At 45.1% G+C, this 22,827-nt stretch overlaps 1 protein-coding gene across 2 annotated transcripts in view; it reads right to left on the bottom strand.

The window, feature by feature from the left end:
* LOC311144835 (splicing regulator ARVCF-like) overlaps positions 1–17,358 on the bottom strand; it is a 259,175-nt gene extending 241,817 nt beyond the window's left edge. The window contains exons 1-2 of one of the 2 annotated variants that reach the window (XM_084180990.1): positions 17,244–17,358; positions 10,372–10,453 (exon numbers count right to left, since the gene is read on the bottom strand). The gene's annotated coding sequence lies outside the window, so the exon portion shown is untranslated. The remainder of the gene's footprint in view (positions 1–10,371; positions 10,454–17,243) is intronic. The other variant, XM_084180991.1, reaches the window with a different exon arrangement.
* Between the last annotated feature and the right edge of the window lie 5,469 nt (positions 17,359–22,827).

Raw genomic sequence — 22,827 nt, 5'->3', positions numbered from 1 at the left:
GAAGTGCACCAGTCCCCCCTGCAGCAAAGCACCCCCACAGCATGATACTGCCACCCCAGTGCTTCACAGTTGGGATGGTGTTCTTCGGCTTGCAAGCCATCCCCTTTTTCCTCCAAACATAACAATGGTCATTATGGCCAAACAGTTCTATTGTTGTTTCATCAGACCAGAGGACATTTCTCCAAAAACTACGATCTTTGTCCCCATGTGCAGTTGCAAACCGTACTCTGGCTTTTTTATGGCGGTTTTGGAGCAGTGGCTTCTTCCTTGCTGGGCGGCCTTTCTGGTTATGTTGATATAGGACTCGTTTTACTGTGGATATAGATACTTTTGTACCTGTTTCCTCCAGCATCTTCACAAGGTCCTTTGCTGCTGTTCTGGGATTTATTTGCACTTTTCGCACCAAAATACGTTCATCTCTAGGAGACAGAACGTGTCTCCTTCCTGAGCAGTATGACGGCTGCGTGGTCCCATGGTGTTTATACTTGCGTACTATTGTTTGTACGTGGTACCTTCAGGCATTTGGAAATTGCTCCCAAGGATGAACCAGACTTGTGGAGGTGTACAATTTCTTGTCTGAGGTCTTGGCTGATTTCTTTGGATTTTCCCATGATGTCAAGCAAAGTGGCACTGAGTTTGAAGGTATGCCTTGAAATACATCCACAGGTACACCTCCAATTGACTCAAATGATTTTTCTGGAATTTTCCAAGCTGTTTAAAGGCACAGTCAACTTAGTGTATGTAAACTTCTGACCCACTGGAATTGTGATACAGTTATTTATAAGTGAAATAATCTGTCTGTAAACAATTGTTGGAAAAATTACTTGTGTCATGCACAAAGTAGATGTCCTAACCGACTTGACAAAACTATAGTTTGTTAACAATACATTTGTGGAGTCACCAGCAAAGCACCCCCACACCATAACACCTCCTCCTCCATGCTTTACGGTGGGAAATACACATGCGTATATCATCCGTTCACCCACACCGCGTCTCACAAAGACACGGCGGTTGGAACCAAAAATCTCAAATTTGGACTCCAGACCAAAGGACAAATGTCCACCGGTCTAATGTCCATTGCTTGTGTTTCTTGGCCCAAGCAAGTCTTCTTATTATTGGTGTCCTTTAGTAGTGGTTTCTTTGCAGCAATTCGACCATGAAGGCCTGATTCACACAGTCTCCTCTGAACAGTTGATGTTAAGATGTGTCTGTTACTTGAACTCTGTGAAGCATTTATTTGGGCTGCAATTTCTGAGGCTGGTAACTCTAATGAACTTATCCTCTGCAGCAGAGGTAACTCTGGACCTTCCATTCCTGTGGCGGTCCTCATGAGAGCCAGTTTCATCATAGCGCTTGATGTTTTTTGCGACTGCACTTGAAGAAACTTTCAAAGTTCTTGAGATTTTCTGTATTGACTGACCTTCATGTCTTAAAGTACTGATGGACTGTCGTTTCTCTTTGCTTATTTGAGCTGTTCTTTTTTTTAAAAATTGTTTTATTTAATTTATTTATTTACTTGTATTTCATGATTTGAAACTGTATTGCATTCAGTCTGAACATTTCATTTCATTTTAATTGAATATTCAAATTAAATATTTATATAATCAGTTTCAGTATGGTAAATATTGCATTCATTGTCTGTATCGTTTACAAACTATAATTTCAAGTTTATCAAAGTTTCATATTTAACTTCTCAGATGCATTACATTTTACATTTTAGTCATTTAGCAGACGCTCTTATCCATTCAGATTCAGTTTTCAAATTCAGTTCTCTAAATTTACAACCTGGCTCATAGTTCGTAACAAAGGGAGACCACGCATTACTTAAATGTAAAAAGGAATACATTTATTAAACTAAATAATAATAAATACAAAAATGTAACAAGCTGTGGACGTTTGTAGGATCAGTAGTGTCTGCAGTGTGTGGATGAGTGGAGAGGGTGTTGTATGGTGAAAACAGACCAACAACCAAAAGGTGGAGGAAGCCAGCCTGCCAGACAGGGAAGACAGAGAATGTTGTATGGTGAAAACAGACCAACAACCAAAAGGTGGAGGAAGCCAGCCTGCCAGACAGGGAAGACAGAGAATGTTGTATGGTGAAAACAGACCAACAACCAAAAGGTGGAGGAAGCCAGCCGGCCAGTCAGGGAAGACAGAGAATGTTGTATGGTGAAAACAGACCAACAACCAAAAGGTGGAGGAAGCCAGCCTGCCAGTCAGGGAAGACAGAGAATGTTGTATGGTGAAAACAGACCAACAACCAAAAGGTGGAGGAAGCCAGCCTGCCAGACAGGGAAGACAGAGAATGTTGTATGGTGAAAACAGACCAACAACCAAAAGGTGGAGGAAGCCAGCCTGCCAGACAGGGAAGACAGAGAATGTTGTATGGTGAAAACAGACCAACAACCAAAAGGTGGAGGAAGCCAGCCTGCCAGTCAGGGAAGACAGAGAATGTTGTATGGTGAAAACAGACCAACAACCAAAAGGTGGAGGAAGCCAGCCTGCCAGACAGAGAATGTTGTATGGTGAAAACAGACCAACAACCAAAAGGTGGAGGAAGCCAGCCTGCCAGTCAGGGAAGACAGAGAATGTTGTATGGTGAAAACAGACCAACAACCAAAAGGTGGAGGAAGCCAGCCTGCCAGACAGGGAAGACAGAGAATGTTGTATGGTGAAAACAGACCAACAACCAAAAGGTGGAGGAAGCCAGCCTGCCAGACAGGGAAGAGAGAGGTGCGCCACATCAGCTGATGATCCTCCCAACTCTGCCCAGCTCCGCCCACTGGCCTCCTGCAACAAGCAGACTACCAATTTGAGCTGTTCTTGCCATAATATGGACTTGGTATTTTACCAAAAAGGGCTATCTTCTGTATACCAACCCTACCTTGTCACAACATAACGGATTGGCTCAAACACATTAAGAAGGAAAGAAATTCAACAAATTAACTTTTAAGAAGGCACACCTGTTATTTGAAATGCATTCCAGGTGACTACCTCTGCATCTAAGAAAAATGTTTTGAGTTTGCCCCACCAAGATTGAAATGCTAAAATCGCCACTGTCTACACCAGTACTGTTAACACTCCTAACCTTACATGTATTCATAAAGGTTAGGCCTAGAAGTTAAAACAAATGCACTGCAGACCCTCAAATCCAACCCTCATCTACACCAGTTAAAACTCCCTTAAACATTAGCATAGGGCCTATTGCTAACTCTCAAATCCTAAGCTTATCTTCAGGTTGAGATTTAAAACAGTATCTGTAAGCTGTGGCAGATGTATGTATTTTAAACAGCAAGCATAGCACTACTTAAAAGGGTCACCCGCATATATTGGATATCATTTAAAAGGAAAGAAAATCTGCCTGTAAGATTACATTATGTATATCTGCCTGGAGCCACATATCATATAAAGAAATAACCCTTCTTAACAAGGTCTCTCACAATGACTAACAGCTGCTTCCATAAATAAAAAGGCAGCGCTAGGTAACAAGTGTATTGTGTATAGAAAGGTCACCCAGTGCTCCAGGTTGAGTTGCAGTGCAGACAGTGCAGTGTTTCTCCAGGAACCATTGACTTGACAAAGCGGCGATGCCTTGACCCTGCCTCAAAGTCAATCTGTTGAAAACTACCTCACCACAAATGACTGTTCACACCTCCCAGCAGCCTGGAAAAATAATCCATTTTGAGGGGTCAGCGGCAGCGCAGGCATGAAAATGTGCAGCTCAAATAGTAGAATAACAATGTTTGTGTTTGGAGTGAACTGAGATTAGCAGAGGTCGCAATGCACTGTACGGTGGCAGGAGGAGGAAGGGATGAAATATATACTGAACAAAAATATAAACGCAACATGTGAAGTGTTGGTCCCATGTTTCATGACCTGAAATAAAAGATCCCAGAAATGTTCCAAACACGCAAAAAGCTTATTTCTCTCAAATTTTGTGCACAAATTTGTTTACATCCCTGTCAGTGAGCATTTCTCCTTTGCCAAGATAATCCATCCACCTGACAGGTGTGGCATATCAAGAAGCATGATCCTTACACAGGTGCACCTTGTGCTGGGGACAATAAAAGGCCACTCTAAAATGTGCAGTTTTGTCACACAACACAATGCCACAGATGTCTCAAGTTTTGAGGGAGCGTGCAATTGGCACGCTGACTGCAGGAATGTCAAACAGAGCTGTTGCTAGAGTATTTCATGTTAATTTCTCTACCATAAGACGACTCCCAGCATCATTTTAAGAGAATTTGGCAGTACGTCTAACCGGCCTCACAACCGCAGACCACATGTAGCTGAGGAGTATTTATGTCTCTAATAAAGCCCTTTTGTGGGGGAAAACGAATTCTGATTGGCTGGACCTGGCTCCCCAATGGGTGGGCCTATGCCCTCCCAGGCCCACCCATGGCTGCACCCCTGCCCAGTCACGTGAAATCCATAGATTAGGGCCTAATTCATTTATTTGAATTGACTGATTTTGTTATATGAACTGTAACTCAGTAGAATCTTTGAAATTGGTGTATGTTGTGTTTATATTTTTGTTCAGTATATAAACTCCACCACCAACAGATATGGTATTTTTCCTGCTTTCTCTTCCTCTCTCTGAGTCTACAGTAGCAGCTTGAGGTGAATAGAGAAGCATAGAGGAAACTAGCTACAAACTGCAGGTGGGGTTTACAGTGTGTGTCTCAAATGGCATCCTATTCCCATGTAGTGTGCTACTTTTGACCAGGGCCATCAAAACTAGTGCACTATAATATAGTAGAGATACTCCGATAGGGAACAGGATGTCATTTGGGACACAGAATGTATCTCCGATCGAGGCCTAATGCTATCACTAACAAGATGTCAGAGTCCAGCCGTCTTGTCATTTGTGAAGGCAGAGAGAGGAGAACTTTTAAATCTCTTGCAGAGCAGAACAGTCTTTACATTTCTCTCCTCCTGCACCAAGCGAGCCACAAGGCCCGATGCTGATCTGCCCATCTAGAGCCAGGCCATAACTCCTGGGAGAGATACTCATTTTCTGTTCTTGTGATGGACTACCTCCCTCCATCAGTATGGTGTGTTCGATCCAGCCACAACTAGTCAGCTATTCCCTTTCTAGCTTGACAAAAGGATATGTCAGAATAAACAAAGTCAGCTGTCTCCTCTCTGGTTACCTTTCACACACACTTTGCCATTCAGTCCATGCCAGCTGGAAAAGGCTATATGGACACTCCTGACCTGCAAACCGATATTTCATTTCAGAATTGGTTAAAATTAGGTTACGGTTAGGGTCAAGGTAAGGGTCAGTTTTAGATTTTGGTTAGTTGTTTTGAAGGTCAGCAGTGTCCTAATAGCCTCTCCCATGCCAAAAAGCCCCAAATGACCAGTTTGAGCAGCCAGACTCAAGATTCACTTTAATTACTTGAGAACATCTAGACCCAGTGTAATGGTAAATCAACAGCTATAGAGACTCGGCTGTGAAAGAGCGAGAGCGAGAAATAGGCTAACCGTCTGGCATCACAGTATAGCACCCTGCACTAAATAGGTTCAAGTTTAGCGCAGAGCTCCTAGGAAAACAACTTTGTGGCTGCAACATGTTAGTCAGGTGGCAACAGAACTGTACTACTTCCATTCAGATCAGAGACATCACCACTGAGGAATAGAAGAAAGCCCACAACAACAACTAAAATCTAACTATCACAGACAATAATGAAGGATAAATTATTTATAGCGTAATTGATTTATATTACTAAACTTTTAACCAGAACCCCCACCATTCGCTGAAGATAAAGGATGTGACAAGAGTCCTGATTGCTACTGGGCCAGTGATAATTGCTATTAGCCTCGGCCTACATTAGATGGTTTTACAGTTTTTACTCATGAGTGTTTAACAGATGAGCACAGACTCATCGGTGCCTGATCAAGTAAAAAGGCTTGTTCCACATTACATTCAATAGTGAATAGGTGCACTTAACCCAGGGATGAAAATGTTGGAAGGCTATACAGGGGAGCTTGATCAATCCTATTTTATTTCAGAATGTAAGGTTAAACATTTTAATATTTTTAAATTACCATTCAAAGTGGATTCATCTTAGATACAGTTGAAGTCGGAAGTTTACATACACTTAGGTTGGAGTCATTAAAACTTGTTTTTCAACCACTCCACAAGTTTCTTGTTAACAAACTATAGTTTCGGCAAGTTGGTTAGGACATCTACTTTGTGCATGACACAAGTAATTTTTACAACAATTGTTTACAGACAGATTATTTCACTTATAATTCACTGTATCACAATTCCAGTGGGTCAGAAGTTTACATACACTAAGTTGACTGTGCCTTTAAACAGCTTGGAAAATTCCAGAAAATGATGTCATGGCTTTAGAAGCTTCTGATAGGCTAATTGACATCATTTGAGTCAATTGGAGGTGTACCTGTGGATGTATTTCAAGGCCTACCTTCAAACTCAGTGCCTCTTTGCTTGACATCATGGGAAAATCAAAAGAAATCAGCCAAGACCTCAAAAAATAAATGGTAGACCTCCACAAGTCTGGTTCATCCTTGGGATCCAAATGCCTGAAGGTACCACATTCATCTGTACAAACAATAGTATGCAAACATAGTAGTATGGGGCGGCAGGTAGCTTAGTGGTTAAGAGCGTAGTGCCAGTAACCGAAAGGTCGCTGGTTCTAATCCCCGAGCCTCTGTCGATGTGCCCTTGAGCAAGGCACTTAACCCTAATTGCTCCTGTAAGTCGCTCTGGATAAGAGCGTCTGCTAAATGACTAAAATGTAAAATGTAAAATGTAAGTATAAACACCATGGGACCACACAGCCGTCATACCGCTCAGGAAGGAGATGCGTTCTGTCTCCTAGAGATGAACGTACTTTGGTGCAAAAAGTGCAAATCAATCCCAGAACAACAGCAAAGGACCTTGTGAAGATGCTGGAGGAAACAGGTACAAAAGCATCTATATCCACAGTAAAACGAGTCCTATATCGACATAACCTGAAAGGCCGCTCAGCAAGGAAGAAGCCACTGCTCCAAAACCGCCATAAAAAAGCCAGACTACGGTTTGCAACTGCACATGGGGACAAAGATCGTAGTTTTTGGAGAAATGTCTTCTGGTCTGATGAAACAACAATAGAACTGTTTGGCCATAATGACCATCGTTATGTTTGGAGGAAAAACGGGAAGGCTTGCAAGCCGAAGAACACCATCCCAACTGTGAAGCACGGGGGTGGCAGCAGCATGCTGTGTGGGTGCTTTGCTGCAGGAGGGACTGGTGCAATTCACAAAATAGATGGCATCATGAGGAAGGAAAATTATGTGGATATATTGAAGCAACATCTCAAGACATCAGTCAGGAAGTTAAAGCTTGGTCGCAAATGGGTCTTCCAAATGGACAATGACCCCAAGCATACTTCCAAAGTTGTGGCAAAATGGCTTAAAGACAACAAAGTCAAGGTATTGGCGTGGCCATCACAAAGCCCTGACCTCAATCCTATGGAACATTTGTGGGCAGAACTGAAAAAGCGTGTGCGAGCAAGGAGGCCTACAAACCTGACTCAGTTACACCAGCTCTGTCAGGAGGAATGGACCAAAATTCACCCAACTTATTGTGGGAAGCTTGTGGAAGGCTACCCGAAACGTTTGACCCAAGTTAAACAATTTAAAGGCAATGCTACCAAATACTAATTGAGTGTATGTAAACTTCTGACCCACTGGGAATGTGATGAAAGAAATAAAAGCTGAAACAAATCATTCTCTCTACTATTATTCTGACATTTCACATTCTTAAAATAAAGTGATGATCCTAACTGACCTAAGACAGGGAATTTTTACTAGGATTAAATGTCAGGAATTGTGAAAGACAGAGTTTAAATGTATTTGGCTAAGGTGTATGTAAACTTCCGACTTCAACTGTAGAGTGCCTTCAGAAAGTATTCACACCCCTTGACTTTTTCCACATTTTGTTGTGTTACAAAGTGGGATTAAAAATGATTTGTCATTTTTTGTCAACGATCTATACAAAATACTCTGTCAAAGTGGAAGACCTTTTTTTTTTAACATTGTATTAATGAGGGAAAATAACTAATATATCTTGATTAGATAAGAATTCAACCCCCTGAATCAATACATGTTAGAATCACAGATGTGAGTCTTTCTGGGTAAGTCTCTAAGAGCTTTGCACACCTGGATTGTACAATATTTGCCCAATATATATTTTTTTATTCTTCAAGCTCTGTCAAGTTAGTTGTTGATCATTGCTACACTGAATTTTCAAGTCTTACCATAGATTTTCAAGCTGATTTAATTCAAAACTGTAACTAGGCCACTCAGGAACATTCCATGTCGTCTTGGTAAGCAACTCCAACGTATATTTGGCCTTGTGTTTTATGGAATTGTCCTGCTGAAAGGTGAATTTGTCTCCCAGTGTCTGGTGGAAATCAGAGTGAACCAATTGTTCCTCTTTCCACTTCACTTAGCTATATTTATAGATCAGTACAGTATAAGAAAACCAGTCTGTTTTTCCATCTGATATAATTGGAAAAGGAATATGAGAGGGCACGCTAAACCCAAAGACATGGGCTGCATCTCATATAGCACCCTATTCCCAAGTAGTGCACTACTTTTGACCAGGGCCATCAAAAGTAGTGCACTATAATATAGTAGAGATACTCCGATTGGGAATAGGATATCATTTGGGATGCAGACCGTATCTCGGATCGAGGCCCAATGTTCTCAATAACAAGATGTCAGACTCCAGCCGTCTTGTCATTTGTGTGAATTTTGTCAAGGCGGCGGAGAGAGGAGAACTTTTAAATCTCTTGCAGAGCAGAACAGTCTTTACATCTCTCTCCTCCTGCACCAAGCGAGCCACAAGGCCCGATGCTGATCTGCCCATCTAGAGCCAGGCCATAACTCCTGGGAGAGATACTCATATTCTGTTCTTGTGATGGACTACCTCCCTCCATCAGTATGGTGTGTTCGATCCAGCCACAACTAGTCAGCTATTCCCTTTCTAGCTTGACAAAAGGATATGTCAGAATAAACCAAGTCAGCTGTGTCCTCTCTGGTTACCTTTCACACACACTTTTGTCATTCAGTCCATGCCAGCTGGAAAGGATATACGGACACTCCTGACCTGCAAACCGATATTTCATTTCAGAATTGGTTAAAATTAGGTTACGGTTAGGGTCAAGGTAAGGGTCAGTTTTAGATTTTGGTTAGTTGTTTTGAAGGTCAGCAGTGTCCTAATAGCCTCTCCCATGCCAAAAAGCCCCAAATGACCAGTTTGAGCAGCCAGAATCAAGATTCAATTTCGATTTCGATTTAATTACTTGAGAACATCTAGACCCAGTGTAATGGTAAATCAACGGCTAGAGAGACTCGGCTGTGAAAGAGCGAGAGCGAGAAATAGGCTAACCGTCTGGCATCACAGTATAGCACCCTGCACTAAATAGGTTCAAGTTTAGCGCAGAGCTCCTAGGCAACCAACATCAAGGCCACAAAATGTTAGTCAGGTGGCAACAGAACTACTTTCATTCAGATCAGAGATATCACATCAAGATAAAGGATGTGACAAGAGTCCTGATTGCTACTGGGCCAATGATTGCTGTTAGCCTCGGCCTACATTAGATGGTTTTACAGTTTTTACTCATGAGTGTTTAACAGATGAGCACAGGCTCATTGGTGCCTGATAGAGTGAAAAGGCTTGTTCCACATTACATTCAATAGTGAATAGGTGCACTTAACCCAGGCTTGAAAATGTTGAAGGCTATTCAGGGGAGCTTGATCAATCCTATTCTATTTCAGAATGTAAGGTTAAAACTTTTTAATCATTATAAATTAATGTTCAAAGTGGATTCATCTTAGATATCTATTGATTTTCAGAGTATGAACTTACACAGACCCATGCATCTTGGCCCACCGGTGCTTCACTTTAGCTAATCTAATTCTGGGAGGGAAATGGTTTAAGCCGTTCCACTCTGACCTATCCTATATGTTAATCCATGTTTAGAAAACAGCATTCATTAAATCAGGATATGATATCGACACTGTACTTTTTATAACACTTCACTTAGCTATATTAATAGATCAGTAGAGTATAAGAAGACCCGTCTGTTTTTCCATCTGATATATTGGGAAAGGGAATATGAGAGGGCACGCTAAACCCAAAGACATGGCTGCATCTCAAATAGCATCCTAATCCCATGTAGTGCACTACTTTTGACCAGGGCTGTCATAAGTAGTGCACTATATAGGGAATAGGGTACCATTTGGGACGCATCCATAGAACAGCTGTGCAATCAGACCAGACACTACAGCCTATGATATAAATATATTGGTTAGGCCTACATCAGGGCAACTAGGAAATGGGGATGAACTCACCTTTGGCTGAAGAGAAAGACCCATAAAAATGTCAGCGCAGGTGAACATTTATCAGCGGGCCACTACAACTATGCTGCTATACCTGCAAGACAAAACAAGATATGTTTTTTAGGTTGCTTGCTTCATCAGATATAATAGGTCCAGCGTATTGGCTAAATGAATGTACCTTCTGTACTAGAAATATAATAACATGATAAAAATAACAAATTGTGCCGTTCTGGATGGCCAACTTTGCTTTGATTACTGTATTGTTGGGTTTAGAGCTTGCAAGATAGGCATTTCACTGTACTTGTGCACGTGACATTAAAACTTGAAACTTTAAGTAGTTAATTATACAACTGATATGCCAAGATAAATTATTCTAAAACATGGTTTGATCTGTTGCCTGGCTGCTAAACCCAGTAAGGCACTTCTCCCATGTCTTTTCACATTTCACACTAATTCTTTCCAACAACCCAGTTGACCTTTGACCCGTCTCAGTCACCAAAGATGATATTTCTATCAAAGATATGGGATTTTATATACTTGTAGGTAATAGACATACACCTAAGAGACAATGACGCTCAAGCCTTAAAAGAGACGGACCTTTAAAAAAGACATCTCATTCAATACAGTGAAATGTCAACCAAGTCTTAGTCCCAGTAGATCTGAGACTAGACTGGTGACCTTTACCCTCTCTATGGGCTTCCTCTTAGCCATGGCTCCACACACACACACACAGATAATACATTGTGGATACACACAGTGGCAGTGTGGTGAGTCACTGACAGTCTGAGCAGGACAATAAAAGAGCACTATTAGGGCTGTGAGCGAGGCTAGCGGTGCATGGAGACTATTGTATATGACAGGAAACCCTGTTGAATCTGCTGTCCTGCTACGCTTAGAGGAAGAGGACAGACCGATACTGGCTGTGAGAGGACAGGACCTCCAGCTGAACACCTGTCATCTCTCCCTCTCTTTTTAATTATCACCCTCAGTCTCTCAGTCTTTCCCCTCTCTCAGTATCTCTCCCTCCCTCTCACCCAGAGCGTGAACAGGGACACACACCAGAGGCCAACAACACCAGGCGGTCCCTCGCTCCGATAGCACATCTGCCAGCAGGCCTTAATCCTACTGTCGTCTGCTGATAAGATAATGCTCCCAATGAACGACAGAGAGAGGGAAACAAGGATTCCTATTTTTATCTGGCTATGCCAAATCATTTCATTCCTGGTTTTGTAGCTCCCCTGATGTCAAATGAAATAGTAATGAATGAAAGGGGAGCTGCAGTAAAAAGTGCATATATAGAAAGTAATTTGCTGCGAAAAAGCAAAAAGCCAGCCTTGTTTAAAATGTGATGACATTTACCATTCCTGGGAGGCCTGTAAAGGTGAACTGGCAGCAGTGGTAGTGGTGGTCATTCACTGATGCCGCACACCCGAATACACACGTGCACACACACACACACACTGCAGGATCCTTTATGCAACAGCATTTTAGCTGTCATTTTACAGTGGGGGATATTCAGAACACGGATATTCAGATACAGCTCAAGCAAACACAGAGTAAAACTTTCCTTCTAAAAGGTCCTGGGGGATAGGTTAGCGAAGAAGACTGGCACCTTAGAAAAGGGCTCCAAATCACCTCATAGACTGACTCATTATAAAGGCACAGTGGTGTCTGTTAGCTTTAGTAGAAACATCACATGGTTGTATTAAAACAATTTTCCTAGAATAGATCAAAGGAGTATAGGAGGGTGAATGATAGCGTAATAAAACCTTTGGCTCACACAGAACAGGGCATATACATGACCTGTGTTTGAATGTAGAAATGTGATTCTTTAATGGGTGATCATTTGATTATTTGGTGCCTCTAGGGCAGGGATCAAATCAAATCAAATTGTATTGGTCACATGCGCCGAATACAACAGGTGCAGACATTACAGTGAAATGCTTACTTACAGCCCTTAACCAACAGTGCATTTATTTTTAACAAAAAAATGAAAAATAAAACAACAACAAAAAAAGTGTTGAGAAAAAAAAAAAAGAGCAGAAGTAAAATAAAGTGACAGTAGGGAGGCTATATATACAGGGGGGTACCGTTGCAGAGTCAATGTGCGGGGGCACCGGCTAGTTGAGGTAGTTGAGGTAATATGTACATGTGGGTAGAGTTAAAGTGACTATGCATAAATAATTAACAGAGTAGCAGCAGCGTAAAAAGGATGGGGTGGGGGGGCAGTGCAAATAGTCCGGGTAGCCATGATTAGCTGTTCAGGAGTCTTATGGCTTGGGGGTAGAAGCTGTTGAGAAGTCTTTTGGACCTAGACTTGGCACTCCGGTACCGCTTGCCGTGCGGTAGCAGAGAGAACAGTCTATGACTAGGGTGGCTGGAGTCTTTGACAATTTTGAGGGCCTTCCTCTGACACCGCCTGGTATAGAGGTCCTGGATGGCAGGAAGCTTGGCCCCAGTGATGTACTGGGCCGTACGCACTACCCTCTGTAGTGCCTTGCGGTCGGAGGCCAAGCAGTTGCCATACCAGGCGGTGATGCAACCAGTCAGGATGCTCTCGATGGTGCAGCTGTATAATTTTTTGAGGATCTGAGGACCCATGCCAAATCTTTTCAGTCTCCTGAGGGGGAATAGGCTTTGTCGTGCCCTCTTCACGACTGTCTTGGTGTGTTTGGACCATGATAGTTCGTTGGTGATGTGGACACCAAGGAACTTGAAGCTCTCAACCTGTTCCACTACAGCCCCGTCGATGAGAATGGGGGCGTGCTCAGTCCTCTTTTTTTCCTGTAGTCCACAATCATCTCCTTTGTCTTGGTCAAGTTGAGGGAGAGGTTGTTGTCCTGGCACCACACGGCCAGGTCTCTGACCTCCTCCCTATAGGCTGTCTCATCGTTGTCGGTGATCAGGCCTACCACTGTTGTGTCGTCGGCAAACTTAATGATGGTGTTGGAGTCGTGCCTGGCCATGCAGTCATGGGTGAACAGAGAGTACAGGAGGGGACTGAGCACGCACCCCTGAGGGGCCCCCGTGTTGAGGATCAGTGTGGCAGATGTGTTGTTACCTACCCTTACCACCTGGGGGCGGCCCGTCAGGAAGTCCAGGATCCAGTTGCAGAGGGAGGTGTTTAGTCCCAGGATCCTTAGCTTAGTGATGAGCTTAGAGGGCACTATGGTGTTGAATGCTGAGCTGTAATCAATGAATAGCATTCTCACGTAGGTGTTCCTCTTGTCCAGGTGGGAAAGGGCAGTGTGGAGTGCAATAGAGATTGCATCATCTGTGGATCTGTTGGGGCGGTATGCAAATTGGAGTGGGTCTAGGGTTTCTGGGATAATGCTGTTGATGTGAGCCATGACCAGCCTTTCAAAGCACTTCATGGCTACAGACGTCAGTGCTACGGGTCGATAGTCATTTAGGCAGGTTATCTTAGAGTCCTTGGGCACGGGGACTATGGTGGTCTGCTTGAAACATGTTGGTATTACAGACTCAGTCAGGGACATGTTGAAAATGTCAGTGAAGACACTTGCCAGTTGGTCAGCACATGCTCGGAGTACACGTCCTGGTAATCCGTCTGGCCCTGCGGCCTTGTGAATGTTGACCTGCTTAAAAGTCTTACTCACATCGGCTACGGAGAGCGTGATCACATAGTCATCCGGAACAGCTGGTGCTCTCATGCATGCTTCAGTGTTGCTTGCCTCGAAGCGAGCATAGAAGTGGTTTAGCTCGTCTGGTAGGCTTGTGTCACTGGGCAGCTCGCGGCTGTGCTTCCCTTTGTAGTCTGTAATAGTTTTCAAGACCTGCCACATCCGACGAGCGTCAGAGCCAGTGTAGTACGATTCAATCTTAGTCCTGTATTGACTCTTTGCCTGTTTGATGGTTCGTTGGAGGTCATAGCGGGATTTCTTATAAGCGTCCGGGTTAGAGTCCCGTTCCTTGAAAGCGGCAGCTCTACCCTTTAGCTCAGTGCGGATGTTTCCTGTAATCCATGGCTTCTGGTTGGGGTATGTACGTACGGTCACTGTGGGGACGACATCATCAATGCACTTATTGATGAAGCCAGTGACTGATGTGGTGTACTCCTCAATGCTGTCTGAAGAATCCCGGAACATGTTCCAGTCTGTGCTAGCAAAACAGTCCTGTAGCTTAGCATCTGCGTCATCTGACCACTTTTTTATTAACCGAGTCACTGGTGCTTCCTGCTTTAGTTTTTGCTTATAAGCAGGAATCAGGAGGATAGAGTTATGGTCAGATTTGCCAAATGGAGGGCAAGGGAGAGCTTTGTATGCGTCTCTGTGTGTGGAGTAAAGGTGGTCTAGAGTTTTTTTTCCTCTGGTTGCACATTTAACATGCTGGTAGAAATTAGGTAGAACGGATTTAAGTTTCCCTGCATTAAAGTCCCCGGCCACTAGGAGCGCTGCATCTGGATGAGCGTTTTCCTGTTGATTTATGGCCTTGTACAACTCATTCAGTGCAATCTTAATGCCAGCATTGGTTTGTGGTGGTAAATAGACAGCTATGAAAAATATAGATGAAAACTCTCTTGGTAAATAGTGTGGTCTACAGCTTATCATAAGATACTTTACCTCAGGCGAGCAAAACCTCGAGACTTCCTTAGTATTTGATTTTGTGCACCAGCTGTTGTTTACAAATATACACAGACCGCCACCCCTTGTCTTACCGGAGTCAGCCGTTCTATCCTGCCGATGTAGCGTATAGCCCGCTAGCTGTATGAAATCCATGTCGTCGTTCAGCCACGACTCGGTGAAACATAAGATATTACAGTTTTTAATGTCCCGTTGGTAGGATAACCGTAATCTTAAGTCATCCAATTTATTTTCAAATGATTAAACGTTGGCTAATAGGATTGATGGAAGAGGCAGTTTACTCGCTCGCCGTCGGATCCTTACAAGGCACCCCGATCTACGTCCACGATATCTCCGTCTCTTCCTCACGCGAATGACGGGGATTTGGGCCTTGTCGGGTGTCTGTATGATATCCTTCGCGGCCGCCTCGTTGAAGAAAAAATCTTCGTCCAATACGAGGTGAGTAATCGCTGTCCTGATATCCAGAAGCTCTTTTTGGTTATAAGAGACGATGGCAGAAACATTATGTACAAAATAAATTACAAATAACGCAGAAAAACACACATAATAGTACAATTGGTTAGAGGGCTGTAAAACGGCAGCCATCTTCTTAAACTAGATTCAGGCGCGGGCCGATTTTTTCTTGAGTGTATGGTCGAGAGGCCGGAACATAATTACAAATCATTTGTAGACTGCAAATTCACTGCAAGAAGCCCAAACAGATATAATGTTTGACTAAAACATAATAATTTCAAACTTTGCTTACATTTGTATACGATCACGTCGTGTCTCTCTACCATGCGTGGGAATACTTGGGAACAGATTTCTTAAATTAAAATCACTTGGAGCTGATTTCCTGGTGTTTTTTACAGTCTTATGTCCAACAATGAAAATTCCACACAAATGTTACTTAATTATTTATTTTTTTGCTCAGAGAACTTGGGTGGAGGGTGAGGAGAGTTAATGAAAGGACCAGATGGACACTAGCTGGAGTAAGGGTCGTGTTGTCACATTCAGACAACCTTAAATCTGAGTGCCAGCCACACTAATCTGACTGACAGGACAAACAGTGCTAACGGCCATTCCATTGGATGTTTGCTTGGACAACTGCTCCTGTCCTGTCCACATGGCCATGGCCAGTACTACCGTTGGACTTCAGAGAACTAGAGGTGACTGATCTCTCCCCATGTCTCTCCTCAGCACTGGGCTCTTCCACACAGCACAGTGAACGGGGAGAGGTAAACAGAGTGACGGGTGAGGTCATTCAAAGGGGAACAGGAATAGGGAACAGGGAGTGGCAGTGTACATGAACTGCCATGATGTCAAGCAGTAAGTATAGTGCTGACTGAGAACTGCGCCAGTCCAGACAGATCCTCAGGTGCTACATTGATAAAACGCTCAAATTAAGCCTGCTTCCTCTAAAAAGCATATTTTACATAAAGGTTAAGAAGCACATGGTTCAAGTGGGGTCAGAGGGGTGCACTGAGGGTAATGCTAAGGGGATAAGAAGGGTCTTACTGAATTTTAATGAGAAACCAACAAGGAAAGGCTCAGGGGAACAGCACTGGCACTGAGTCACTCTCCCTCTCTCTATCGCTAGGACATTGAGATTGTTCAGCATTTGAATATCTCCTCAGTCCCCAACTGTATTTCAAACTGTCAATCTGACACAAACATGCAAGACAATTCATAATTGAAACATACCTGAACATTTTTGCTTTTCAAATACACCACTTAAAAAACATTAATTATATAACTGAATTCATTAGCTAGATTTGTTTTTTAACAAAGTCATTAACATTTTCAAACAAAGCCCAGACACCTCTCTGATTTGGAAAATCAAGCTTTGTAGTTGAATTGGTATGGGATGCAATGGCTTTGAAATGTTTATATAAAGAAAACTTGTCTGTCTACATTCAAATACTTCCAGCTTTGATCGACCCACCATGCATAAGGACTTATAGATCCATAATTTACAAGATATGAAATACTTATACACAGATGTACTGTTGTGACCGAACAGTGAAAAATATAATTATTGAAGATTTAATCATCAGGTACGGAAGAAGCCGGAGGAAAAACATAGTAAGTCAACATGATTATGAATTTATTCTAAGAAGAATGCGAGTGATCTCCATTGCACTCAGGCTGTTTTCTACCAGCTACCGAGCTCAGGATGTCACACCTACAATGAGAAAACAAATCTGATACCTGTTGAAACACGACCATAGACACTTCCAGTCATACAACAGTGTTAAGCACAGTCTCTTCTTATGGCTAATGGATTAACCAGTCACAACTCACCCACACACTGCTTCCCAGAGCGTGCACAAGAATACACACACCAAAACCTACACACTGATTCCTAGAGCAGACATACACAAACAATGAATCCTGTGTATTCTCGCAGAGCTGTGCCAAAGAGGTTTTTCAGACTATATGTGTAGCCACTTCCCCTCTCCTCACGTCCCTCCTCTCCCCTCACGTTCCTCGACTCCCGTCACGTTCCTCCTCTCCCCTCATGTTCCTCCTCTACCCTCAAGTGCCTCCTCTACCCTCACATTTACATTTACATTTTAGTCATTTAGCAGACGCTCTTATCCAGAGCGACTTACAGTTAGTGAGTGCATACATTTTTCATACTGGCCCCCCGTGGGAATCGAACCCACAACCTTGGCGTTGCAAGCGCCATGCTCTACCAACTGAGCTACAGGGGACTCACGTCCCTCTCCTCTCGACTCCCTCTCTCCCCCCCTTCCTCCCCTCCTTCCTCCCCTCCCTCCCCTCTCGACACCACCCCTCCCTCCCTCCCTCCCTCCACACACGTTCCTCCTCTACCCTCAAGTCCCTCCTCTACCCTCACATTTACATTTACATTTTAGTCATTTAGCAGACGCTCTTATCCAGAGCGACATACAGTTAGTGAGTGCAACAAATTTTCATACTGGCCCCCAGTGGGAATCGAACCCACAACCCTGGCGTTGCAAGCGCCATGCTCTACCAACTGAGCTACAGGGGACTCACGTCCCTCTCCTCTTGACTCCCCCTCCCTCCCTCCCTTCTCCCCCCTCTCCCCCCTCTCGACACCACCCCTCCCTCCCTCCTCTCCACACCACCCTCCCTCCTCTCCTCGACTAGACTGTCCCTCCCTCTCTCCCTCCTCTCCTCGATTGCCCCTCCCTCCCTACCTTCCTCCCTCCTTCCTCTCCACACCACCCTCCCTCCTCTCCTCTCCTCGACTAGACTGTCCCTCCCTCTCTCCCTCCTCTCCTCGATTGCCCCTCCCTCCCTACCTTCCTCCCTCCTTCCTCTCCACACCACCCTCCCCCCCTCCCTCCGACCCCCCCCCTCCCTCCCTCCTCTCCTCTTGACCCCTCCTCCCTCCTCTCCCCTCCTCCCTCCTCTCGACCCCTCCCTCCTCTCCTCCCCTCCCTCCCTCCCTCCCTCCTCTCCTCTCGACCCCTCCCTCCCTCCCTCCTCTCCTCTCGACCCCTCCCTCCCTCCCTCCTCTCCTCTCCTCTCGACCTCTCCTCCCTCCCTCCCTCCCTCCCTCCTCTCCACTCGACCCCTCCCTCCCACCTCTCCTCTCGACCCCTCCCTCCCTCCCTCCTCTCCTCTCGAACCTTCCCTCCCTCCCTCCTCTCCTCTCGACCCCTCCCTCCTCTCCTCTCGACCCCTCCCTCCCTCCCTCGCCTCCTCGACTTCCTCGCCCCCTCCCTCCCTCCCTCGCCACCTCTCCTCTCGACTCCCCCTCCCTCCCTCGCCACCTCGACTTCTTCTCCCTCCCTCCCTCCCTCCCCTCCTCTCGACTCGACTCCTCTCCCTACCCCTCCCCTCCTCTCGACTCCTCCTCTACCTACCCCTCGCCTCCTCTCGACTCGACTCCTCCTCTACCTACCCCTCGCCTCCTCTCCTCTCCTCTCGACTTCCCTCTCGCTCGCCTCCTCTCGCCTCCCCCTCCCTCCTCTCGACTCCCCCTCCCTCCTTCCCTCCCTCCTCTCCCCCTCCCTCCCTCCCTCCCTCCCTCCTCTCCCCCTCCCTCCCTCCCTTCTCCCCCCTCTCGACACCACCCCTCCCTCCCTCCTCTCCACACCACCCTCCCTCCTCTCCTCGACTAGACTGTCCCTCCCTCTCTCCCTCCTCTCCTCGATTGCCCCTCCCTCCCTACCTTCCTCCCTCCCTCCTTCCTCTCCACACCACCCTCCCTCCTCTCCTCGACTAGACTGTCCCTCCCTCTCTCCCTCCTCTCCTCGATTGCCCCTCCCTCCCTACCTTCCTCCCTCCTTCCTCTCCACCCTCCCCCCCTCCCTCCTCTCCCCTCGACCCCCCCCCTCCCTCCCTCCTCTCCTCTTGACCCCTCCTCCCTCCTCTCCCCTCCTCCCTCCTCTCGACCCCTCCCTCCTCTCCTCTCGACCCCTCCCTCCCTCCCTCCCTCCCTCCTCTCCTCTCGACCCCTCCCTCCTCTCCTCTCCTCTCGACCTCTCCTCCCTCCCTCCCTCCCTCCCTCCTCTCCACTCGACCCCTCCCTCCCACCTCTCCTCTCGACCCCTCCCTCCCTCCTCTCGAACCTTCCCTCCCTCCTCTCGAACCTTCCCTCCCTCCCTCCCTCCTCTCCTCTCGACCCCCCCTCCCTCCTCTCCTCCCTCCCTCCCTCCCTCCTCTCCTCCCTCCCTCCTCTCCTACCTCCCTCCCTCCCTCCTCTCCTCCCCTCCCTCCTCTCCCCCTCCCTCCCTCCCTCCCTCCTCTCCCCCTCCCTCCCTCCCTCCCTCCCTCTCCCCCTCCTCTCCCCCCCTCCTCTACTCTCGACCCCTCCCTCCTCTCCTCTCGACCCCTCCCTCCTCTCCTCCCCTCCCTCCTCTCGACCCCTCCCTCCCTCCTCTCGACCCCTCCCTCCCTCCTCTCGACCCCTCCCTCCCTCCTCTCCTCTCGACCCCTCCCTCCCTCCTCTCCTCTCGACCCCTCCTCTCCTCTCGACCCCCCCTCCCTCCTCTCCTCCCTCCCTCCCTCCCTCCTCTCCTCCCTCCTCTCCCTTCCCTCCCCCTCCCTCCCTCCCTCCCTCCTCTCTCCCTCCCTCCCTCCCTCCCTCCTCTTGACTCCCTCTCCCTCCCCCCTCTCTTCTTGACTCCCTACCCCTCCCTCCCTCTTTCCCCCCAGTCTGTCTCATCAGCCCTCTGACATCCATTTAAACTCTCATTTACATGCTGTTAGTGTTGGAGCCCATCCAGTAACAGAACCCCCATGCAGATACAGACAGACACAGCACAGTGTGGTCAAACACGGGCATTGCAATGAAATTCAAATGGCCTCATTCAGAATGGGGGATCCACATAGCTGTGACTATTATATCAGGGTAAACAATCATATAACGGCAGAATCATATCTTTGTGAAGTGCTGAAGTAGGGTGGATAGACTGACAGGGAGTGCAGTGCTCACTAAAGGATATGCTAATATGCAGCCTTATTCAGACTTGAGCGTGATTGGCACAGTGTGTTGGATAGAATGGATGGTTCTGGGTTGAAAACACATTGCCAAGACAGTGAGAGGAAGAAGAGAGAGGAAAGAAAGGAACGAAAGAGAAAAATAGGGTACCAACTCAACGTGAGCGTTGTATTTTTGTCTTTAAGTGTACTACGCTCTTCGGTGTATAACTCTTATGTAGTGTACATGTAAGGTGATGCCTTGTGACTTAAAGCACATTCAGAATACTTACACACATTTTACACACGCCAACAGAGAGCCTCATTGTGTTAAGTTGCAGTATGCCTAACACAAAAGCACACAAGCGCACACACACACAGAGTGTGAGTGATGCAAAAAAGTGGTGTGGTAGTAAGCTAAAGGAGAAGGAACATAACTATTCATTGTGCTTCACTACACAGACTGACATCTCTCTATTATGACTGGGAAGTGACAAAATATCTGCCATTGCCCTGAGATAAATATGGCTCGAGTCACTTTCAGTATGCGTTGTGTATCAACCACAGATCCACATTGAAATCTAATGTTGCGCCGCTCTGCAGTCAGTCAGGCAGGCAGAAGTGTGATTTCCAGAGAGAGGGGAAAGTTAGAGTTGTTGGTAATGGACCTCCACATCTCCCTGTCCTTCCTCATTAGAGAGTTTTCAGTGAGTGTGTCTGTCTGTAAAGCTGTCAGAGCGCATCACCCTCTAGTCTCCATGGTTATTTTGCCTCAGTCAAACTCGTTATAGTCAAAATCAATGGAAGAACGCCTATATCAAGTCCTCATTATGGGGGAGTGTGTTCATTTCAAAATGTCAAAGCGACAGTTAAAAGCTCTGTAATACTGTATGATCAAAAGGCACAATACATTACACACCAGGGCCCAGATTCACAAAACACTTCTTACACAAAAACTTAAGAAGCATCTTAAGAAAAAATTAAATAAGTTCATAAGTGCAATTCCTCAACAATATCTTAAGATGTAATGATTTTCCTAAGAACTTCTCAAATACCTTCTTACGAATTTCTTAACTATATTCTTAAGATGTTTGTTGCTAGTCAACGGATTTAGCTAGCTATCTAGCTAGCAATGGAAATCATGTTAGCATATTTCATACTGAGATTACTGTTCTAAAACATGTTCTTGGGTTTAAAATAATCAATACTGAAACTTTCAGATGAAGTTTGTGAGTGAATTAAATCAAATCAAATTTTATTTGCCACATGCGCCGAATACAACAGGTGTAGACATTACAGTGAAATGCTTACTTACAAGCCCTTAACCAACAATGCAGTTTTTAAGAAAAAAAAAAAAAGTGTTAAGCAAAAAATAGAGAAGTAAAAAATAAAAAAATAGTTAAAGAGCAGCAGTAAAAGAAAATAACAGTAGGGAGGCTATATACAGGGGGTACCGATACAGAGTCAATGTGCGGGGGCACCGGTTAGTCGAGGTAATTGAGGTAATATGTACATGTGGGTAGAGTTAGTGACTATGCATAAATAATAAACAGAGTAGCAGCAGTGTAAAAGAGGGGGGTGGGGGGGGGGGGGGGAGTCAATGCAAATAGTATGGGTATTTTTTTATTTTTTAACCTTTATTTAACCAGGTAAGCCAGTTGAGAACAAGTTCTCATTTACAACTGTGACCTGGCCAAGATAAAGCAAAGCAGTGCGATAAAAACAACAACACAGAGTTACATATGGGGTAAACAAAACATAAAGTAAAAAATACAACAGAAAATATATATACAGTGTGTGCAAATGTAGCAAGTTATGGAGGTAAGGCAATAAATAGGCCATAGTGCAAAATAGTTACAATTTAGTATTAACACTGGAATGATAGATGTGCAAAAGATGATATGCAAATAGAGATACTGGGGTGCAAATGAGCAAAATAAATAATCATGGGTAGCCATGATTAGCTGTTCAGGAGTCTTATGGCTTGGGGGGGTAGAAGCTGTTAAGAAGCCTTTTGGACCTAGACTTGGCGCTCTGGTACCGCTTGCCGTGTGAATTAAACATGTTCAATTGCTTTCATGAGCTTATTCTCTCACTGCCCTGAGTTTAAAACAAGGGTTTAGCTACCTTGGAATTAAGAACATTTCCCAGAACAAATCCAATAACTTCTTAACTTTTTGCTTATGGAGAAACATAAGAAAAGACGCAAGAACATTTCCAGGAACCTTTTTGAGGAATAGCAACTTTGCTTAACTTTCTTCATAAGTCTATAGTTAAGGACAAAATGGCAGTTAAGAAGACATTTCTACTTAAGGTTTTGTGAATCTGGGCCCAGATCAGGAAGTCAGTCATGTTATGAGTAGGAATAGCAGGTTCACAATAGTCTTCATTGATGCTCCTTCTCCCCTTACCCTGAGGCATCCAGAATGTATTATGGATGGATAGATAGGTATACAGTAGCACTGTCTGC

This window comes from Coregonus lavaretus (assembly GCF_964263955.1).
Source record: "Coregonus lavaretus genome assembly, chromosome: 17".
NCBI classification, from domain to species: domain Eukaryota; kingdom Metazoa; phylum Chordata; class Actinopteri; order Salmoniformes; family Salmonidae; genus Coregonus; species Coregonus lavaretus.
The sequence above is the reverse complement of the archived record's forward strand: the minus strand, read 5'-3'. Positions and strand labels throughout refer to the sequence as shown.